We start from the raw sequence: 22,176 nt of genomic DNA on the forward strand, positions 1-22,176 counted from the left end.
CGGTGCGGTCCCGTCTCGACGGGGGGGTCGGTGGTCCTCCCAGGAGTTGTCTCTCCATATCAATTGCCTGGAACTCCTGGCGGGATCATTTGCGATCCGGTGTTTCTCTCCTCTTCGATCCAATTGTTGCATTCTGCTCCACATGGACAATATTTTGGCGGTCCATTATGTCAACAAGTTAGGCGGAACGAAATCCAGGATTTTGGCGGAGATCGCCAAAGATTTTTGGCACTTTTGTCTGCAACAGAATATCACTGTTATTGCCGAATATCTTCCCGGTCGTGACAATCAGATTGCGGACTGGAATTCACGCCACCTTCGGGACTTCAGCGACTGGCAGCTTCATCCTCGCATTTTCCGTTCTCTCCTCCGGATCTGGGGTCAGTGTCACTTAGACCTGTTCGCCTCTCGCCTGAACACTCAACTCCCTCTGTTTTTCAGCTGGAGGCCGGATCTGAAAGCCCTGGCCACGGATGCGTTTCTACAGACTTGGCCGTCGGTTCTGTGCTATGCCTTTCCCCCGTTCATGATGATTCCCAGGGTCTTGGCTTGCACGAAACATTATCAGGCAGACTTAATTCTGATTGCTCCTCTGTGGAGGGCTCAGGCGTGGTTCCCAGTTCTCCTGGAGATGTGTTATGCAGTGCCGCTCCTTCTTCCCCAGAAGTGGAATCTCTTGCTGGATCCTCTCGGCAATCCGCATCCCCTGATTCTATCAGGCAATCTCCTTCTGCTAGCATGGCGAATTTTGGGGATCGCTGGTCGGTCCCAGGCCTTTCACGTGACGCTTTCAAGTTTATCAGTGAAGCCTGGTCTCCCAATACTCATAAACGATACAGAGGGTCATGGAAACAATGGTGTGACTGGTGTGTTCAACTGGAGGTTGATCCCTCTTCAGCGGATGTCTCCCTAATCATTAATTTTCTAGCCTCTCTTGCTTCCTCCGGTTTGGCTTATCGCACTGTCAACAACTTTCGTTCTGCCATTTCGGCGGCTCATCTTCATATTGCTGGTAAACCTGCGGGTGAGCATCCTTTGATTGCCAAATTGCTTAAGGGTATTCGTCTGGCGAAACCTCCATGTCCTAAGTACGTGTCTTTATGGGATGTATCCATTGTTTTGAAGTTTTTGGAGGCCTGGCCTTCCAATTCTTTGCTTTCCCGTAAGCAACTGTCAGCCAAACTGCCTATGTTATTATGCCTTGTTTCTTGCAAACGGGTGTCTGATGTTCGTGCTTTGGACTTGGCAGGTCGCAGTTTTACACCTGAGGGTGTCACATTTCTTCTTTCCAAACGTACCAAAACGAATACTACCTTGATTACCTATCCTTTCTTTCCTAATAATCCCAACCTTTGCGTTGTTCAATGTGTCAAGGATTATGAGGTATGTACTGCTCCTTTACGTTCAGATATGCATGGTCAACTATTGATTGCTTTGCAGAAGCCTTTTCGTCCTGTTACCCCAGCTACATTGGCTCGCTGGGTTAGATGGCTCATGTCTGAAGCTGGCATTGATGTTTCCATTTTTGGTGCTCATTCGGCACGTGGGGCTATGGCTTCTAAGGCATTCTCGATGGGTGCTACTTTATTTGACATCATGAAGGCCGCAGATTGGTCTTCTGATTCAGTGTTCAAAACCTTTTATTACAAACCAATTGATCATATTACTTCTGTGGTGGTGGAACAGCTTTGAACAAGCATAATCGGAGCCTCCTGTCCTGACATAGAATTCAAAATTTGCGAACATACGTGACAAGAATTTTCAATTCTATTAAGGACAAGGAGGCGAGGATTATCCCACCCGTTGGTATTGTTTTCTGCACATGTTATGCATTTATACTGTTGCTTTTTGCATATGACTTATTTTTAGTGCAATTCCTTGTTTTCTCTACCCCACCTATTTATGACTTCATTATATATACTGGATGTGTATTACAGCTGTATGTCTCTTTTCAGGTTCTGACCCGAAGTAGAGGTTTTTCTGTTCCATCTGGCTTATCCTGTTTTTCGATGGTCTTCTGTTTCCGGTCATCTACTGCTGCCGAATCCTTTGTTCTTCAAAGTGGACTACTGCTGCTGCTGATGGTCTTCTTATCCCTGATGTTCAACGTTTCTCTTGGACTTCCTGTTTTAATTTGAACTGTTTTTCCTCACCAAAGAAAGAGGATGGGATACTATCTACATGACCTTTTATACTGTGGTCTCTATGGTTGGTCACCCTGGTGTTCATGGGTACTGTAGTTTCTTTTTTATCTACTGTTTTTCTAATTGGCTGCTGAGCATTTCTAATAAAGAAATGGGAAAGCATAATCCTCGCCTCCTTGTCCTTAATAGAATTGAAAACTCTTGTCACGTATGTTCGCAAATTTTGAATCCTCCCCCAATGGTGTCACTACGTAACCCCCAGCCCAGCGCTGCTGAAGAGGCTGCAGCTGTGTGTATTCAGACGCTGCGCGCTTCTCTTCCAGCTCTGCTGGTAAACACCTTCCTCTTCGTGCGCAGGAGCGTCTGTATAGCGAATGCTGGACGACGCACGCGTAACACAGCCGTCTGGACAGGTCAGGCAAAATAAAGTGCGAGACTCAGCAGGCCAATCCCAGGAGAAAACAAGCACTTATAAATGCAATAGGACTCGTATTACGAGAGACCTATTGCATTATAAACAAACCTGTGGCGTCCAAGAAGGCATGATCGGGAGGGGGGGGTAGTGGGGTGGTGAGCAGAGAAGTTATGGACTGCGGGAGGGAAAGGGGGGGCTGAGGAACAAAAGAGTTTGTAAAGTAAAGGGGCCGATAGCAATGGAAGGAGAAAAATGATGACATGGCCGTGAGGAGGAGGGACAAAAACAAGCCAAAAACAAATCAGAATGCAGCATTTCTGATTTAAGCCAATGAAAAACATGCACGGAAAGCGGGCGGAGCCTCCCCCACTATACTGTATACTGCATGCCTCGCAAAGCGAACAGTGTGTTGCACTGCAACACTATGCAAGACCTAAAAAAGTAGCTCCATTCAATGCTAGGAACTACGATGTCAAGGTGTGCTTTTAAAATGGTGTTGCCAACAATAACGTTTTACAAAAAGTATGACTGTTGGAAAACGAGACAGCATCTGTGAGGCCTGCACAAATAACATGACTACATTTGTCTTTCACTGGGAACCAAACATCCACTTGTAGCGCCTGACTGTCAGAGGGTAGCGTTGCAGAGCAGTCTGAGGCTTACTCAAGGGAGGTGGTGTGGGCTAGTAATCGCCATTTGCAGGTGCACCAAAATAACACTCAATAATTGATTGTCCAGTCTGTACTTTGCTTTATAAAAGTAAGAGTACATTTATTAAACACACACACACACCTCAATACCATGCACCAATTTACAAATATACATAAGCTGTTGGAATTTCTTTGTGACATTGCATAACATCTCCACCCCTCCCGCAGGGGGGGGTGGGGTCTAGTACCACCACTCACATGTATGCACATCAACTTGCCCCCAATGCAGTTAGTTGAACATAATCTGGAGCGAGGGCCCTGCGCACTGGCACCATCCCAGTGGCGACTCACACCATTACCTCAACAAGCATTAAAAAGGGGTAAACCTGCCTTGGTGACACATGACCCTGACTGAGCATCTCCTACTGACCATAAAAGTATGCACCTCTATATCTTAAGGGCTAGCAGTCTGGGGTCTTCACCTAAGGGCAGCAGCAAGAATCCATGTTTACGCACACTTTAGAATGACAGTACTCATTACCTTAGTGGATCATTTGAATGTATTGCAATTACAGCCCCTAAAGGCATCACAGATGAAATCACAGGATTACGCATATACAGCCAGACACCCTAGCAGGACTGCCTGACAACATAACCCCACTCGGCTTATGACATCACCTTACACAAGCACATCACATTAAACAAATGAACTTCAGTCCCTCTGAAAGAAATAACTATTAGTAAATGCATTTCGGTGCAATTACACCACTTCACCTCCAGGGGATGCCTTTCTCCAGACATCCCCAACTCAGCCCTTCACTCCATGATGCACATCGTGGTACACCCTCAGCTGTAGAACAGAAGTTCTAGCCCAGAAGGTGATAAATGCTGGCTGAGCCCTTGAAGGGTTATTATTTCAGATGCCCCAGGAAACTTATGGGGGACTGTTCTCCTTTCTGCTGGGGGAGGCTGCGGTGCTCCTGCAGCCCCCATGCACTCCCTTTCACCCATGAGGGTGACCCCCTCCTCTGGGTGCCACCAGGCGCCAAAAATTAGGTTCTCCCCATGCCTTGCAAGGCATTATGGGGCGCTTTGATCTCCTTCCTTCGCATAACAGATGAGCGGCTCTCCCGCTGTGACGGGGAGAGCCGCGCTGGTGATGCCGGCGGCTTCGCCGCGTCTTCTCCCTCCGGTGGTGGGCCCGGTCCCACCCGGACCCCCAGGTGCTGCTAGGCGACTCGGGGAGCCCACCCCCGGCCGCTCCTTCTGGTTTCTGGGGCCCGGTCCCACCCGGGCCCCTCGTGCCTCCTCACTCCGTGTTCGGGGTCCCGGTCCCACCCGGGACCCCCGCATGCCTCCGTGATGGAGGGCAGCCTGGGAAGCCCACCCCCGGCTGCCCCCGCCGGCTCCCCGCCCGGACAGCACCCTCACGTGCTGCCACGGGAGCCGGCATGACTCTTCTCGTCTGCCCGCTCCAGCGGGCAGACACGCCGCATCCTCCATGGAGCGGTTCTTCGGGGGGAGTGCGAAGGCACTTCCCCCCACCTTCTCCACCCTCGGGGCCCGGGATTGGGGTCCCGGACCCCCGAACATCTTCGGAGGGGCGCGACGGCGCTCCCCCTCACTCAGCATCGGTGGGGGCCAGGGTGTGCTCCTGGCCCCCTGCCAAGGGCCACCTTCCCGGGGAGCGCGACGGCGCTCCCCCTCCCCCTTTTTCGGCGTGGGCCAGGGTGGGCTACTGGCATCCCGCGGGGGAATCTTCCTTGGGGGCAGCCCCCGGGACCTGACCCACCCCGGGGGCAGTTTCAAGACCGGCGGCGGAGCCCCACGTGCTTCGTCGTCGGTCCCAGCAAAGGTCAAAGGTCGTGTACCTTCTTGGGGGCATATCTCAGCCCCCAGGGGTCCGATCTCCTCCATTTTTGCGTCTTCTCGCTCCTGGTGGCGCCCCCCAGCCACTGGGAGCACTCTCCTTCACCCTCCGGGTCTCCAAGAGGCTGCCTTCTGCAGGGAACGGTACCTTCACTGGCTCTCTGGACCAGCCTTTCGCCTGGCTCTTGTGTTGTGCCTCTCTTCTCCCTGCGCAGAGGCCACTGCTCCTGTGCACCTGTCCTGGGCTCTTCTTCTGGTGCTGTTAGGGTCCTGGGGGCAGTCAGGGGGTCTCTCCTTCCAACTGCCCATTGCGCCAGGCTCCAGCACCTTCAGCCTCCGCCGACCACACCCCAGAGAGAGATTCTCTTCCTGTGCAAGCACTTTTTAAAAGTTGAGTAGGGGGCTGGCAGGAAGTCCCTGTTGGTCCTATCAAACAGCGACACATCACTTTCCTGCCCCTGCTCCCTCCTTCTTGTCCAGCCTCTGGGTTTGTTCAAAATGGCGTTGTCCAGTGTCTCTGGCCACATGGCCTCTGAAACCCAACTCCTTCCCTCCTTGGTGCAGCCTGGTGCCTGGCACCCAGCGACAGCAGTTGATGGATTGGCCTGCAGCCCCACCCATCTTCTCTTCATGGAGAGGAGGCCCTAGCTTGTGGAAGAAAGGTTATCAATCCATCCAGCTGAGGTCAGCCCTCAGCCTGGGTCCGGTCATGGCTGGCTCAGAGAAATATGACAGTTCTGGATGACCCAAAAGCAGTACAAATATGACTTTGGACTCTGCAGAATACTTCTTTTCACATTTGCTACAGTGGACTTAAGTGCGTGTCTGGAATCTGTAGGCCTAATTGAAGTTAATCTAGCCCCTGGCTCCACATTCCCATAGGGGAATAAGGAAGTGAAAACACAGTAAAACACACTGACTTTCCCTGGCATGTCTCTTCCATCCTGAGATCACTGTGGGTGAGTCCCAACTTATGAGGCTCTCCCACCGTAAAAGCTCAACAATGAGGTGCTCAAAAAGCGAAAAATCCGGGCGGCCCATAGTGTCAGAACCACCTTCTAACAATGACAAAATAAGCATTGGCAAAGCCAACAGGATGGCTGCCAATGTCATACATGTTAGCTTTGCCAATGCTCGTTTAACAAATCAGATAGAGCACAATCACCCACTGCTTTTATATCCTACAAGCATCTAATGGATAAGATGAGGATTGGGATGAAGAAGGGTTGCAAAGTGGTGGAGTAACCCAGCATCCTTTTGTCCCCCCCCCCCCTTCCAAAATGCTGCATGTTTGCCGCACTCCTATTTTTTGCCCAGAGGCCAGGGTGGAGGCTAAGCTGAGGCAGAACAGCTGTTGGGAGGGTTACCACCTTTATTTACTGCAAAGTCCAGGCTTTAATCATCACCAATGTGAAAAAGAGACAAGCCTCTTTCCAGTATCCCTTCACGCATTGAATACACGCATTAATTGCTTTGAGAACACTTTGAATCCGTGCAACACCAGCTGGGTAGTAATTAACACGCTTTACCAAGTGGTAAGGATAATGGTCAGAATTGCATCACAGCACCTGGTGTCCTTCAGTCCTGACTGACACACGCAACTATCAAAATGGAGATGGCAAAGCGTGTTGACTGATTGGCTGCCAATAAGCAACTACAGATACGGCTTGAGCCATCTCTCCTTCCAGCCCATGTTTACTCCCGTCAGAGCAAATGTGTTCCTGCTCTGGCTTACCTAGGGCAGTTTAGTCTCCCAATCTGCTCACACCCTGAAACTGGTTCAGAAAACAGTGCAGTCTGAATCTATGGTAAAACAATGTGCAATATGCTGACGAGGTGAAAGTCCAGCCTCTGAGCAGTCAAAACGGTTGCCAGTCATGTAATCAGTGAGCTCGTCGCTGAACCTCAGCGTGTTGTATCTTGGTGTTCCTATAAAGGTACAACCCTACTTAAATCATCCACAGGCGCCATATTGCCCTGGATGCTCTCAGACAGGCTTCCTTTGCCAACTCTTAGAAGAACACGTGCTTGCTGGACACTAGCGTCTAAGGAGTCCCTAAGGTCCCGATGGAGCATAAGTGGTCATCAGGGGCTGGTTAAGGGCACGCGCCACAAAACCTAACGTTGGTCTTCCACCATGTAGACCACACTATGATCCGTCAGTGGAAGGGTTTTGCTTAAGGGTTTTTTCCTTCTCTTACAACGACCCACACAACGAGGCATGGCCTTTTTAATGTGAATTTTCAAGCAGAATGTGAAACCTCCTCTTTATTCTGTGTGTCCTAAATGGATTTAAAAGGTATTTCCAGCTTTACAAGAAGTGTCAGCTTCATAAAAAGGCGAATGATCATTCTCCAGGCAGTGCCATATACTCTTACAGCTGGGCTGCATTTTAAACGGGTAATCCAGTGATCGATTTCACAACACTTCTGAAAACCCCAGCTGACGTCATTACAACAAAGCAACAATCTAGATGCTTATCTGTGGGGACTGTTTTTTTCCCTCTACAGTAGATGGCCCCGGTAACCGGAAAACCCCAGCTAGTAAAATTGCAGCCCAGAGATTAAGGACTGTCCACGTCAACACTCCCCCCCCCCCCCCCCCCCCCCAATGTTCTGATGTCAGTGTAGGCTCTAAACTCTCCTCCCATGTTCTGATGTCAGTGTGTAGGCTCTAGTTCAATCTATCTAAATAGAGCAGGTTGGGGCGGGAGTCGGTTTGTACTTGTCTAGTTCTGAAAGTATGTCTGTGGAGCGCAAGGTTAGGTTTTTCAAACATGCTTTGAAACATGCACAAGGCTCAGCTCGCACTATCTAGAATAACAGGTCTGCTGCACTGTTAGTGAATGCTACTGTGGATAACTTTGTAACTACTTGCGTCCAAGTTAGGAGTCCCGAGCCGAAAAGCTATTTTTGAATATTTGTTATACTGCTGCCCCAGACTTTTTGGCATATTGCTACGGGCCACGGCTGAATGCCGCCAGTGTCAGGATCCTAACCCTGAAGGTGACAGGAGAATATTAGAGGAACCACCTTTTTAGGTCATTTCTACCAGACCGCTTTTAGCTGTCTGTTTGCAAAACTGCTCCTGTGAACCATACCAAAAAGGTACAGTGGGCTTATAGCCCACCCATTGCTTGGCATTGGTTTGATTCATTATGTATTGTCACTTGCTTGTTTCTTATTCAATAGCTGACCTCTTTCTTCTGCCATTTGATACTCCTTTGGAGCATAGCCTCTTTACCATCCTTTCGATTGTTTTACTTCGATCTTTCCACTGCCAACATTTTAAGAACTACTTTTTTTCTTTTTCATTAAGTACTCTATTATAGAGCATGTGCTTTATTGCTCTTACCAGTATGCGACTTTCTCCCCCTCGTTGCTTCCTCTTCACCAGCCCCTCGACCGCTCCTTCATTGCACCCCGGCCCCATCCAGGTCCATAAAGAAAGATATTTTCTTTATTTCATATTTTTTGAGGGCCGTGCTGCTCCACAACTTTAAACACCTCTGTTGGTCCCTTGATCCCCACCAAGGCTCCCATTACTTCCACCCACCTGCCCCCACCTGCTCCTCCATTGTTCTGTCACCCTCGCAATCATTTAAATACTTTTTTATGTGTTTTTTGGATAGGCTGGCATCTGCCATTTGCTGTTGGGCTAATCTGGATTGCAAAAATTGAGTTTGCAAAAATAAAATGTATGTTTTTTATTTTTATTTATAGATGGTGGTGTCTGCCATCTTGGATCGGTAAATAAGAAAATGGCACCTGCATCAGTCTGTAGGCACACATATGTGTAGTGACGAATGCATGTGCATATGGAATGAAGTGGCTACCAGAAGTGGCCACATCCTCTCACCATTACTTTTTTTCTTTTTTTTGTTTTCTGGTGCTGCCTAGATCTGGCAAAAAGCATTCGGAAAGCCGGCAGGTCAGGCACCCATTTATTCGGTTTACCATTCTCATTTATGTCCACTTGCTCGGTCTTGCTGACTTTCTATTTTCTCCTTCTCTGAAGGACAAAAAGCTGTGTGTGTCCCTCCGGGACTCAAATCTGGTCATGCTCAGAACCCTGCAGTGGGCACTCATCACACTGAACTTATTTTACTTGCTTCTGAAAACCCAGCACTGCTCAAATAAAGCATGTAAGAGTTCTAATATACCCTATTCATGTATTTAATGTGTGATTTTTGACTTGCATTGCAGATTAAAGAAGACCCCACGTTGAATACATTCTTCAAGGACATGTCCTACAGTTCCTTCAAACATTTAGCAGACATTTATGTGGACAAAGAAGTGAAAAAGAAAAAGGTAGATCTGACCCCCAAGGAGGTGAAGTTTGCGTTCACTGTGCACCTCACTGCCAAGGGTGCGGGGGTCTGCCCGCACCTTGTAAACCGAATTATGGGCTTTGGTAACCAGTATCTCGAGGACTCGTGCGCACAGCTGTCTTACCGCTGGAAATGCTGGGTAAGGAAACTTAACTAAGCTTTTACTGTCCTCTCTCTTGCATTACTTACCCCGAACTGTCCAAGGAAAAGGGCTGTTTCTGCGAAGCATTGACTAAAGGTGGAATCTGCAGGTCCCGGGGCCTATTACAGATGACTGCGCCAGTGCTAATTGTCGCTGCGTGCCCGAGTAGGTCTGTGTTTGTGTGCGTTTGCGCGCTAATACAATATGCGCACAGACGCAAACGCACATAAACATAGAGTTCAAAGTTTGTGCCAACATCACGGTGCACTACAGACCGATCCTCTGTAATGCCATCGGACGCATTCTCGGGCGTTAATTTAAAATGGCCTTGGAGGCCCTTACCCAAACTCTACTCAACGCCTGTCCCCAGAGACTAGGGTGAAAAAGAAATCAAGAATCTGTTGAAAAGGTTCCCAAGATATGTTAGAAATGTGCCAAATAACATAACGTAACGTAATATAACTTTGTATAAACTGAAATTAATTTCGGGTCGTGAATGAAACAGTCTTCTAAACAACTACACACACGTTTGTCCACTAGAATGAATAAGAATTATGGCATTTCCTCTTAATCTTCACCTGGTTAATTCAGAATTCTGAGTGCTTCTGTATGACATTTCTAATTGTTTAGTTAAGTAACCGGTCTGCCTTGTATGTCATGTTATATTACGAACCTCCCACCCCCCTCAAAAAATGCATTTCTGGTTATTTATTATTCAGGTACACATTATATGGTTTAAGTAAAATATGTATATGTTTATGCAGGATAAGAACGCAGTTGAAAAAGAAGAGTGCCAAAGTCCAGATTGACAGTAGGTTCCCACAGTGGGCGTCCTGATGACGTGAGCCTGGCAGCCAGATTGAAGCATTCCATGAATTTCATTGTAGAGAAATGGAAAGAGATGTGACATGCGCCAGATATACCGCCTGCACCAGTCGCAAACTCCCCATCACGTTTTCAAACCTCGGAATAGGAATACAATGCCTTGTATGCCTTAAACCGTTATCGTTATCTTTATTCGGATATGCATTATCCATAAAAGCACAAACATTACTCATAATCACATACATAGTCCAACATCATTAAAATAGAAACTCAACATTAAAACTAATCAATTAAAGTATTACTAAATTATCCATATCTTGATATCATCAACGATGTTAAAGTGACATTGTGCAAAGTGCAAATATTTCACAGAAAAGCAGCTAAAGACGAGCAAATCCTTAAATCTCAAAAAGGTTACAGTTAGCAGCATTAGGTGAAGGTGCAAGTGTGCAAAGTACAAAATATAAATACAAGCAATACAAAATCCAAAAATGCATATTGTTCAGCCTAATCCAGCAGTCATTAATTCATAGAAAGACGTGAGCGGATGGCCATTTTCAAGAAAGTGCACACTCGGTATGTTATATCATCATCTTTAAGCTGGAGAATAATTTTACATGCATCCTTAAAATCCGTTGTGCCCTTTGCCCTGAAAAACGGTATCAATAACTGCATACTATATTTTTGATAAAAAGAACAGAAAAACAAAAAGTGTAGCGTGGACTGTTACCCTGAGTTACCACATGGACGAACCAAGTTCTCAATGTTAGGTTGATAACCCATGGGGAAGCACAACAGATGCTTTATTGAGCCCGATCTAAGACGAAAAAGAAGGCTTCGCTCCCAATGAGTGATATCTCTTAAGAGATAACTAATAGGAGAGCATAATGGGGATCCGCCCTCGCCTGTCATTAGGATATATTGTTTCACAGACACTTTGGCGGATTCCTGGGCATATTTCGCATCCCCGTAGTATTGATATAAAACTTTACGGATCATTTTTCCGTCAATTCCATCTAGTTGCTCAGGATTGTTAAAAATATGCTCTAGATTGACCGCAGTCAAGTTTGCCCGTACTTGAGCCAGCCAAGGGATGTCACCGCCCTAATCGCATTTTAAACAATCAGCCAAGATCTCCCTTGTTAATAGGGCTGCTGGATTTTTCCAGACCTTTAGCCAAAATAAAACAGGGTGTGACCTAATGTAATCTTCCAAGTATGGCATTCTTAACTCGTTATGGCATACAAGTGGACGATGAGATTGGTAGGCCCAAAAGCCTCCTACAAAATCTGTTTTCTTCGGCCTGGACGCTTTTTAGGTCGAGCCTACAGCAGCGCATTCGCTGTTGCTCGACTTTTGTAAGTGGGATTTAAAAGTGCTTCCCACCAGCATTTGCTGGCCTAATGCTTGCGTTCACGCTCGCGTGAACGTGCAATTACTTTCACTTTGGGCGCTGCTGTGCGCGCACAACTCGTGTTTGCCGCCTCTCTCTCCCACTGCAGCCCCCATCTTTGCATTCCCCCGCGACCAATGCTTGTTTTTAATGTAGGCAGCACCGCACACCTTGGCAGGAATGATGGCGGCATCGACTTTCTTTTATTATGTGTGGCACCGAACGTGGCTGCATGCCTTTCTTTTTATGTTTATTTGACTTTTGGTCTACAATGGCAGAACCCGTACTTTAGCTTTAAACTTCCTAAGCTAAAGCGCGGGTGCTGCCATTGCTTCAAAAGTAAAGACATAGAAAAAGTAATTGTTTTCTATTTTTAGGTCTCGCCTAGTGCTGCAGCGTGAAAGCGCTGCATCGCTTTGCGAGGCATGCAGTATACACTATAGTGGGGGAAGCTCAGTTTAAGCTCCGCCCACTCTCCGCCCTTCTATTGGATTGGCTGAGATCATAAATGCTGCCTTTTGATTGGTTTTTAGCTGGTTAGTCCCTCCTCCTGACGGCCATGTTCTGATTTGTATCCTTCCAAGGCTATCAGCCCCTTTACTGTAAAAACTATTTTGTTGCTGTGGCTCACCCCCTTCCATTTCGCAGTCCATGACTTTTGGGGCCACCCACACCCACCCCCGCACTCCCGTTCATGCCTTTTTGCCCGCCCACACTCCCGTTTTAAATGCAATAGGACTCGCGTAAATGCGAGTTCTATTGCATTGCAAATGCTTGTTTATAAAATAGTCCCCTCCAAATGTCAGCAGCAGTTGCCTGGTTGTGGGCGGCAGCGCGCATCACTTCCGCCTCGCTCGAGCCTCCCTGAAGCCCACACCTTCCTTTAAATATACATTTTAAAGCAGCTGCCCGGCAGCATTGAAAGCAAAAGCGTGCGCTCACTAGGAAGTGACGTTTTGCTACCTGTTGTGCCGTTGCTAAGGGTTTTTTCTCTAAATGGCGGAAGGAATTATTTATCAACCAAATGTCACGCAGCGCCTGAAACCGAGTCTTCTAAAGCTAGAGAGGCGAAGAACCTAGTCACCCTAGAGCACAGGAAGCGCAAATTATAAGTCAAGTAGGTTGGTTTATTGATTACTCAGTCTAGATAACCTCAAAAGACATCCAGCTATCCCGTTCTTTTCGATGCCATGCAGAGCCATAGCTTTCTAGTTCTCAAGCAATACAGCATACAATAATGGCTCTGTTCTCCTATTTCTATGAGTATTCACAGTTCTGTAACTCTTTTAACGACTGTCACCCCCGAACGCACACATGTGCGAGTCTCTGGCCCTCTACGCTATTGCCAGACATCGTCTGGAGTCCTATTGCCAAATAGAGCACAAACATTATTCTCACTAGAGGTTCTGCTCCAGTGTCCGGTTTGGCACGCACATTTCACCACCTTCGAGGTGCCGGCAGCTTGCCCAGATAGAAAGCGAGGACTATAAGTGCAGTCTATCTGCAATTCTGCTCCAAATACCTTCATCATCAATGGCAGAATTATGAGTTAACACGTGACTAAACATTGCAAATAGTGGCTCTGCTGGTTATAAAAAATAATATATGGCCAGACGGCAACTGTATTAACCACTTTTATGCATCTTTTATGCTGTGGACGTTGATGATGAAATTTCTCAGAGGACGGTCTGAGAAAGGGGTTGCGGGAGCTTCCCTCTTGCATTTAAGAAGGTGGAAGGATGCACATTGAGTAAAGAAGTGGGAAAATGCTGCCTTAAATAGAGAAACTCGATAACGTTGCTCATGGGGGTAATGCACTTTCTGGGGACGTTCGGAGTTGCAGACAGGGGTTCTTCTGCGGCTGGCTTCATGTTGTCTACCAGCTCAGGTGTTTCTCACCAGCAACGCTTGTTGCTCAGGCTCTCTTAGGTTCCCCGTGATCTCCCACTGTGCACTCTATTAGGGAACAGGACTGCAATTTCTTCTAGCTGACTGGACAGCTTAGCATGTTCACGCCCCTCATGGGGAGATCTTTGCACAGTGCGCTACTTCCTATCTTGTATGACTGCATTAGCCGTTGATCCTTCTGAAGTCGATAACATGATATCCTTTGAGACCGCTGTTTCACACGGTTATATTACTCTGCAAGACTCATGAACAAGTGAGGGAAAAGATCGTGACATATGCCCATTCAACCTCCCCACTCTTCGAGAAGCTGAGTTTTTGTAAGTGAAAGAGGCTTCCCTGCTCGGGAGATGTGAACACAGACATGGTGGATGGACGTGGAGCGTGCACAGCTGGTAAAGGGTCTTGTGTCATACATCACACCTTTGGCCAGTTCTTGATTTGCACTCGGCAGTCAGAGTCGGATTGGGACAAAAAAAAACCTAGGTTCCAAAATTAAAATAGCCCCATTAGCAAATCAGGAAGCTGAAAGAAAGATGGACCACATTTGCAAATACATGGACGATGTATAGATGCTTTGCAAAGTATCGGAGACTGAATGCATTTGTGCTTGCTGTAGACAGTTTGTGGTCATTTCGGAGAATGAACAGTAAAAACCACCCACCATACCCCAACAAAGGCCCACAAACAAGAAATAAGCATTGGCAAAGCCAATAGGTTTTGCCTATGCGAGATGGATTGGCTTTGTCAATATTTTTTAGACATGCTGCACAGCAGCACGGACTACTGTGTAACATGGATTAAGTTAAAAATAAAAAGTGCTATGACGGTGCCAGTGCTGCCTGCTTCATACCATTATTATTTTCTTTACTTTCAGTCATGTTGCACAGCAGCCCGTGCTGCTGTGCAAAATGTCTAAAAACATTGACAAATCCAATACATCTCGCATAGGCGAAACCTATTGGCTTTGGCAGTGGCTGTTGTTTATCATCACATATGACAGCCCCTTCAAAAATATAAGTTCAGGATGTACGCTGTACAAAAACCTCATTATTTGATTTAAACGATTACAATGTGGATCCATCTACAATAAGAACCTAGTCCACATAGAGGGTACACATGACAACTACCTTGCCTTTTAGTTCAATAATAGTATCGTTATCAGGGCTGAGGCAAGAATGTCTCATGTTTAAAAAACTTGACTTTCAATAAATATGGTCAGTGCAATGATTAATCTCATGTACTAAGGTGGAAAACTTCAGTGTTTTGAAGAAATACACTTTATACAGTTTTGAATACAGCTTATATGTTGTATGTTGTTTGTTGCATGATTATTATGCCAAGTATTTCCATAGCTCGGATCGTTATCGGGCTGTTAGAGCCAAGCCAGACTCTTGGTTTGGCTCGGGCTCAGCTCTCCCTGTTAATTTGTTAGCTATCCCACCTCTAACTGTCACTACCTAACTGGCCTCCTGGAATACACGCTGTTGATAAGATCCAGGGATATATCATGAGTTTCATGGGCCTTAATGCACGCATGGATGTCACTTAAGGGACGTAGCTGCAACCCCTGGCTTGCCATTTGTTACCCCTGGCTTGCTCTTTGCAACCCCAAACACTGCCTTTGCGACCCCTGACCTCAGCGGTGGCAAAGTCAGTGCCAGGAGCACAGGAGCAGCTGGGCCTTATGGAGGTTGGTTGCCGCACAACTTTCTTTGTTTTCAGACAGATTTTTCTTTTATTACACTAGTACTGAATAATATGTTATTATTAACTATTAGTGTAATAAAAACCATTGAGTACAGTTAGCTGGAATATGGCCCTATCTGGCCGCTGAAGTAGGTTACAATGCTTGTATATGTTGTATGCGTGCTTGCAGATGAGTGTGCTTGTGTCTGGCACTTTTGCGCTATATCCCAGTGTAAGTATTTAGCTATCCAGCACATTAGCGTGGGTGCTGAATACCTTTCGCACTAAAAGTCAGGGTAAGTGCGTATCAATAAGGAAGGCGCTTTTTGAGGCAGCAGAAGCCCTCTGCTGACATCAGCTAAAATGCCAAGTGTCTCAACTTCATATGGGTTAGCAGTTATTAAACACAGTGGCTTCAGGGCTTTGGAGGTATATTGGGGCGGGGGTCTCATGGTACTGTTATGAATGTGCACATCCTGTGGGGGGGGGTGTTCGGCCTGCCCTGTACCCATAGTGTCCTTTACGTATCTGTGTACTGCATTCATCCGCGCTCTCCGGACGGTCCATTTATCTCACAGCCACCTTTATTTAATGAAATCTGGACTTCCGGCCTCAGAGTCTGTTAATTGCAGTCTGGCGCTGCGCCATTCGCGATCTTGTTCTTCAAAGAATTCAATTTTTTTAAAACTGAGTCCTTGGCCCCCTCCTGTGCCACTGCAATCGATCTCTTTCAATAACGTGCCAACTTTATATCGGAAAATTCATAGAGGATTTATTTAGGGTCTCCTAGATTTATAGTGGGGGCTGCTAACCATAGGTGTGGAATATCCGAAAAACAGGCTGCCACATTTCAGACACCTTCAGGCCTCTGTTAGAGCAAACTGGGCTTTTAAAGGGACATAAATATAATGCTTCTTAACTTCTCTATCAAACACATTCTCATGCCCACATTTTCTATCAAACGCATGCACCCAATTTATACTCACACACACATTTCGCTTACACATGCTTTCAGACACCCCTCCCTTCTCTCACACAGTTTCACCCTCACAGACACACACTCGCTAAAGCTCTCTCACGCACACTCACAGCTTGCCCTATCTGATACATTCCATCACCAGTGACCCTCAACATTTTGAACAGGTGAAAAAAAAAAAACCTTTTTCCATTCTTCATTCTCCCCTTACATATGTTGCTTTAGGCAACACCCAACTTTGGGAAGAATTCCATGTTAAATAACAGTAGATGTTGCACTCCCCAATATAATGTGCTGCATGGCTAAATACTTATAAGGTCCCAAAGGCGAGACCGATTGCATTGCAAATGCTTGTTTTACTTTTGAAGCCATCACGGCAACTACACTTTAGCTTAAGATGTTTAAAGGTAAAGCGCGGGTGCCGCGATGGCTTTGCAATGCAATAGCTCTCGCATTACTGAAAGTTTGAGCTAGCGGGGTTGCATTATTACTAGCAACGCCAATAGCTCAAACTGACAGTAATGCGAGATCTATTGTTTATCGTTCTTACCATGCAATGTTCTCTCATCTGCAAGTTGTTTTTTTCTTTTGATTTGTGCTGCTTCATAGCTTCTCCCTAACCACTGATAGAATAACCGTGTGTTTTTTAAACTAAGCACTTTTTTCACCTTTATTTTCTGTAACGCCTTCCGCCGCAACTACTTTTCAGCTCATTTGTGTTCTGTCCAATCAGGGCTCTTACCAGATGAACAGCATACGGCTGTGTACATGTCCTACTGCCAATTTATTTATTTATTTATTTATTAATTTAAAAAAAAATTTATTAAGAATTTTTCCCCATTTATTTTGCACAGGGCTCAACATATTACATAAGAAGAACATAGGAGAAGAAAAAGAAAAAACAAGAACAAAATTAAAACGGCAATTTATACACTCTGTTCACTATTACCGTTTTCTTAAGCCTTAAACAATTCATAATCAATCATGTAGAATATACAAGCATGTTATCAATTAATTATAGTCTAACAAAATATATTATCTTACACGTCACTCTTTCCACTTGGTTATGGGTTCCCAAATTTGTCTGCCTAATCTCCTTCCCTTTTTTCCCTTCCTTGCGTAAATTGCCATCTCCAGATTATAAATCTCTGTTAGTCTAGCTAACCAATGGTGAAAGGTCGGGGGTAAGGGTGTAATCCATTCCGAACAATACACAGTCTCAGTACTGCCATAGCGACAAAGATGAAACATTCATATTCCATTTGCCTATCATCATTGCTGACTCCTAACAGTATAATCACAGGTGTTAAATTAATCTCAAATCCTAATGATCTAGAAAAAAAGGCCTCAATATTTTTTTGTATTGTTTGCATGTGTGGGCATGTTGCAAAGATGTGAACTATATCAGCCCCTAAGCTCCCACATCTTGGGCAGGTGATTCCTGTTGTCCCTACTGCCAATTTAAATGTGCTTGCACAACATGGTGTATGTAATAGGCGGAAGCAGAAGACCACTGTTTGTCTACAATTATAATGGAAGTGTTCCATGACGTCAGAACAGCTAGCCCAGGACACATTCGGCTATGTCTTTATTTGGCAATTTCAGAAACGCATCTAAATGCAATCATTTAGAAAACATTATCGGAACCTAGAAAATGGAGGAACTATTCTCCCCACAACTCCCTCTGCTTGGTATTTGCTTCAATGCCAAACGTTCAAAACAATAACATTATTGTGTAACAATTTCCGATTTTCATAGCTGCCTGGCTTGATTCGAATCCTGTTTTATTAATTAAATGTTTTTCACTGACTAATGTTCCTCTCCCACTTTGAAAAAACTGCAGGTAGTCGGGAACCTGCATTGCTGGTCCACAGAAGGGTTTTCTCAGTCATTTCACCTAGGTGTGACATTCCCATAGTTTCAGCACGCTTAGCGTGACATTTAGAGAGGCTCAATGTTGCTAACACGTCTAATTATTAATTATATCTGAACTGATCCAATTTCTATTAAGTCCTGCATAAAACACAGCAACGTTGCACCTCCATCAGCTGTAGGAGCGCTGTGCAGGCCCCTCCATATAAACGTACAATTAAACACATCTACACGCAAGAAACCTGCAGTGACGTGACTATTCGCCCCTTCTCCATGGAGGTGCCGCAGCCTGGGGGTTCATTTCAATTTAGCAAACCTTGCCTACCCTTCTGCCAAGGTCCCGTCCTTTCGTCAGCATGCCCACTCTTTTTTTAGCGCGCATTACTTGCTTTCCAGAGTGTCAACTTCACCCTGTGACTTGTGTCAGTTTCAAAGATCTGATGCTCTGAGCGTGATCTGAATACACAAGATTTGCTCAAGTGACACGCACGGGGGCCACTTGGTGATTATTTTTATTTTACAGAACTCCCTCAACTGGTGATGAGCTGCTTCCGACATCCATCATTTAGCATCCACCCGTGCCCAATCATGCATCCATTCGCCCACGCCCAAGCATTCATCCACCCATTCACTCTTGCATCCATCCACGTGTGCTGCCACCCCTGCCCAGTTCTCACCCATCCACTGCTGCATGCAGGTACACCCATCCAACCATATATTCATCAAAGTATACACCCATTCAACTATAAACGTATCCATGCATCCATAACTTATCCATTAATCCACCACATGCCTACTACGTGCACGTCCTCATATGTCTGTCGATTGTCACCATAAGTATGATTGTGTGTGACAGCTGCGCCCGTCCCGGGGTCCTGTAATCACCCTGTGTTAATGTTATTCAGTGCAGCTGCATAGATAGTTCTGATGATGCAGAGAAGCAACCTTTCGCTCACATTGAGTCAACAAGCATTTGCAATGCAATAGGTCTCGCATTACCGAAAGTCTGAGCTATTGGCGATGCTAATAATAATGCAACGCCAATACCTCAAACTTTCAGCAATGCGAGAGCGATTGCATTGCAAATGTTGTTTTTCTATTTATTTACTTTTTAAGCAATCGTGGCACCTGCGCTTATTGCTTAAAAAAGTAAATAAATAGAAAACATTTTTTTTTCTATTTTTTTAGTTTTTAAGCTATCACAGCACCCAACTAATCGCTTAAAAAATGAATACATAGAAAAAAAACATTTGCGATGCAATCGCATTACTGAAAGTGGATCGTGAATTGACTACCGTATGCTGATTTGATCGCCTCACAATCCCACGCTTTGCTGACGGGGTCTTTTCACAAATCCACTTGAATAACGCACAGGAAAGTCTGCATCACCGACGGAAAGTAGTGCGTCAGATAAACTAACTGACTTCATCTCAGGTGTACCGGGCTCCACGAGGGCCCATCCTCTCTAGTGACTTTGTTTGGGGCACTGCTTACCTAAAGCAGACACTAAACAAACCTTTTGATTGCTGCTTTTCGACAATTTTGTATTGCCTCTTCAAGGCCTGAAAACAAGAACTTCACAGCTGTGAGACTGCTTTCGAGAGCTGCAGTGGTGGAGCCAGGGCTTTAAGTGGGATGAAAAAACTGGGGGGTCTCTCCCAGGAGCGTGGCCAATGTAATTAAGGGTGTGGCTTAAAACGCATAGGCAAAAAATCTGTGCTTAGCATAGTGTGCCACAGACTTGTATTTTGCTGTTTCTGTCATTGCATCCAGACATATGACACAAGTAACATCACAGCTCCAAGAAGTCAGGACTATTGGCTTTGTCAATGGTTGTTAGCTGCATGAGATAAATAGCGGTACAAAAGGGGGTGGTGATGGATCAAACCCAGATCTGTTGACTGGGTGTGAGTGTTTGATTGGTTCTGATGCTCCGTCCATCATCACCCCCTTTTGTACCGCTTTGTTCGCCATAAGTTGGCAGGGTATGCTCAGACGTGAGTCCCTTGCTCACTTTGCCACTGGATTCAAGCAAGCCTGGCTGAAGACGGCTGAAATGTCAGAAACCGGTCCTAGGAAGCTTGTCTCCGGTCCAGGGAAGGCATGGCTTGGCAGTTCGGGCTGGACTGTTCCCATGAGGCACAGGGTCAGACTGATTTGCATATGGCCATGTCTGAACTGGGGTGGCAGAGTGGGCTAAAGAACGGTGATGGATCAAACCCAGATCTGTTGACTGGGTGTGAGTGTTTGATTGGTTCTGATGCTCCGTCCATCACCACCCCCTTTTGTACTGCATAAGATAAATAAGAAGCAACTATGGCTTGTACATATTATTGAAAAAGCTTCCACTTAAAACCCTGGTGACACCACGACAATGTTGCCGCTCCTGAGTTTCAAAAGGAGAAGTGGCAATTTGCAGTGTGCGCTATTCAATAGGGCCTCCTCACTCGCAACAGCGCTCGGAGTCTTATGTTTTAAAAAGCAGGCACATGGGGAATGTAAGAAGCAAGGATTTCCCTTCCCCTACAACGCTCACTTGGCATGACGTCATGCCGTAACTTCTCCACTAGCAGAAGTGAGCAGTGTGAGCACGCACACATGGATGTGCCTGCTGTCACTGCAATCCGGGAAAAAACGGACGGTCTGTGCCAGGGCACAAAACAGAGCCCGTTTCGAGGCCATCTTTAAACAAGCATTGGCATAGCCAATAGGTCTCGCCTTTGGGACCTTATAAGTGTTTAGCCATGCAACAGTTGTTCTTGCACCAAGGATAATGTGCTGCATAACTAAATACTTATAAGGTCCCAAAAGCGAGACCTATTGGCTATGCCAATGCTTGTTAAATTTGTATGGCCCCAAATTTCAGCCCCATAGGTCATGATTGGTACACATTGTGTCCTATAGATATTGAGTAGGGACAGTACCACCTCAGTTCTTTTCGATTGGGGGAGATTTATTACTGAGTTTATGACTCTTGAAAACTTAGTCAGACCGTAAGCCGAATGTGGTGTCCAGGACCCATTGTCGGAGAATTGTATGCCCAAATAAGGGAAAGTGCGAGTGCATGTCAAGGAATCAGGGCCCAAGGTAATAGTATTAATGAAACGTTTCTTAGGGCCACAACACATTAAAAAAGATTTTTTTAAATTTGTGCAAAGATCCAAATTATTCATAAAAACTGCAAATCCCCTAACTAAAATTCTCAGGGCATTAGGTGTTCGGCCCATTAGAACAGCGTCATCTGCGTATAGTAAGGCGGGCAGTATGTTACCATTAATTATAGGGACATCGGTGGTTTGGTTAGACAGTACGTTATGAAGTTCATTAATATATAAAATAAATAGGAGTGGGGCGAGAACGCACCCTTGTTTGACGACTCTCCCAGACACTGCCCCATCCATTTTTATCCTTACCCTGGCCCTTAAGTCCCTGTGGAGATAAGCTAAAAAATACACCAAATCTTTATCTAACCCATAATCTAGAAGGTATTGCCAGAGCCTAGATCTGTTGACAAAATCAAAAGCGGACGAAAGGTCCATAAATGACAGGTAAAGAAGACTCTGTCGGGCGATAGTGTATTTCCCTATGATTGAATTAAGATTCAAATACTGTTCAACAGTGCCCAGATGACTACGGAAACCCAGCTGACATTTATTTATTATATTTTCATCCTCTGCCCAAGTTCTGATCTTGTTAAATAGAACTCTCCCCAATATTTTAAGGGTGTTATCGGTTAGGGAAATGTGTCTATAACAGCTTGGGTTTGATCTATCTCCTTTTTTAAAAATGGGGATAATTACAGATGTGGACCATGTGTTTGGGATTTTTGTTGTGATTAAATTGTTAAAAACATTAAGTAGCAGAGGAGCCCAGAACTCTGGCCTTGATTTTATAAGGTCGATAGGCAGCCCATCCGGGCCTGGGGCTTTATTTCCCGCGCTCTGGGATATTGCATCCTCGACCTCG

The 22,176-nt window shown here is 45.7% G+C and overlaps 1 pseudogene; it reads left to right on the forward strand.

The window, feature by feature from the left end:
- The window catches only part of LOC146770453 (uncharacterized), a 57,400-nt pseudogene extending 47,041 nt beyond the window's left edge, over positions 1 to 10,359 (forward strand).
- The last annotated feature ends 11,817 nt before the right edge of the window (positions 10,360 to 22,176 follow it).

This window comes from Triturus cristatus, unplaced genomic scaffold (assembly GCF_964204655.1).
Source record: "Triturus cristatus unplaced genomic scaffold, aTriCri1.1 SCAFFOLD_105, whole genome shotgun sequence".
Lineage (NCBI taxonomy): Eukaryota > Metazoa > Chordata > Amphibia > Caudata > Salamandridae > Triturus > Triturus cristatus.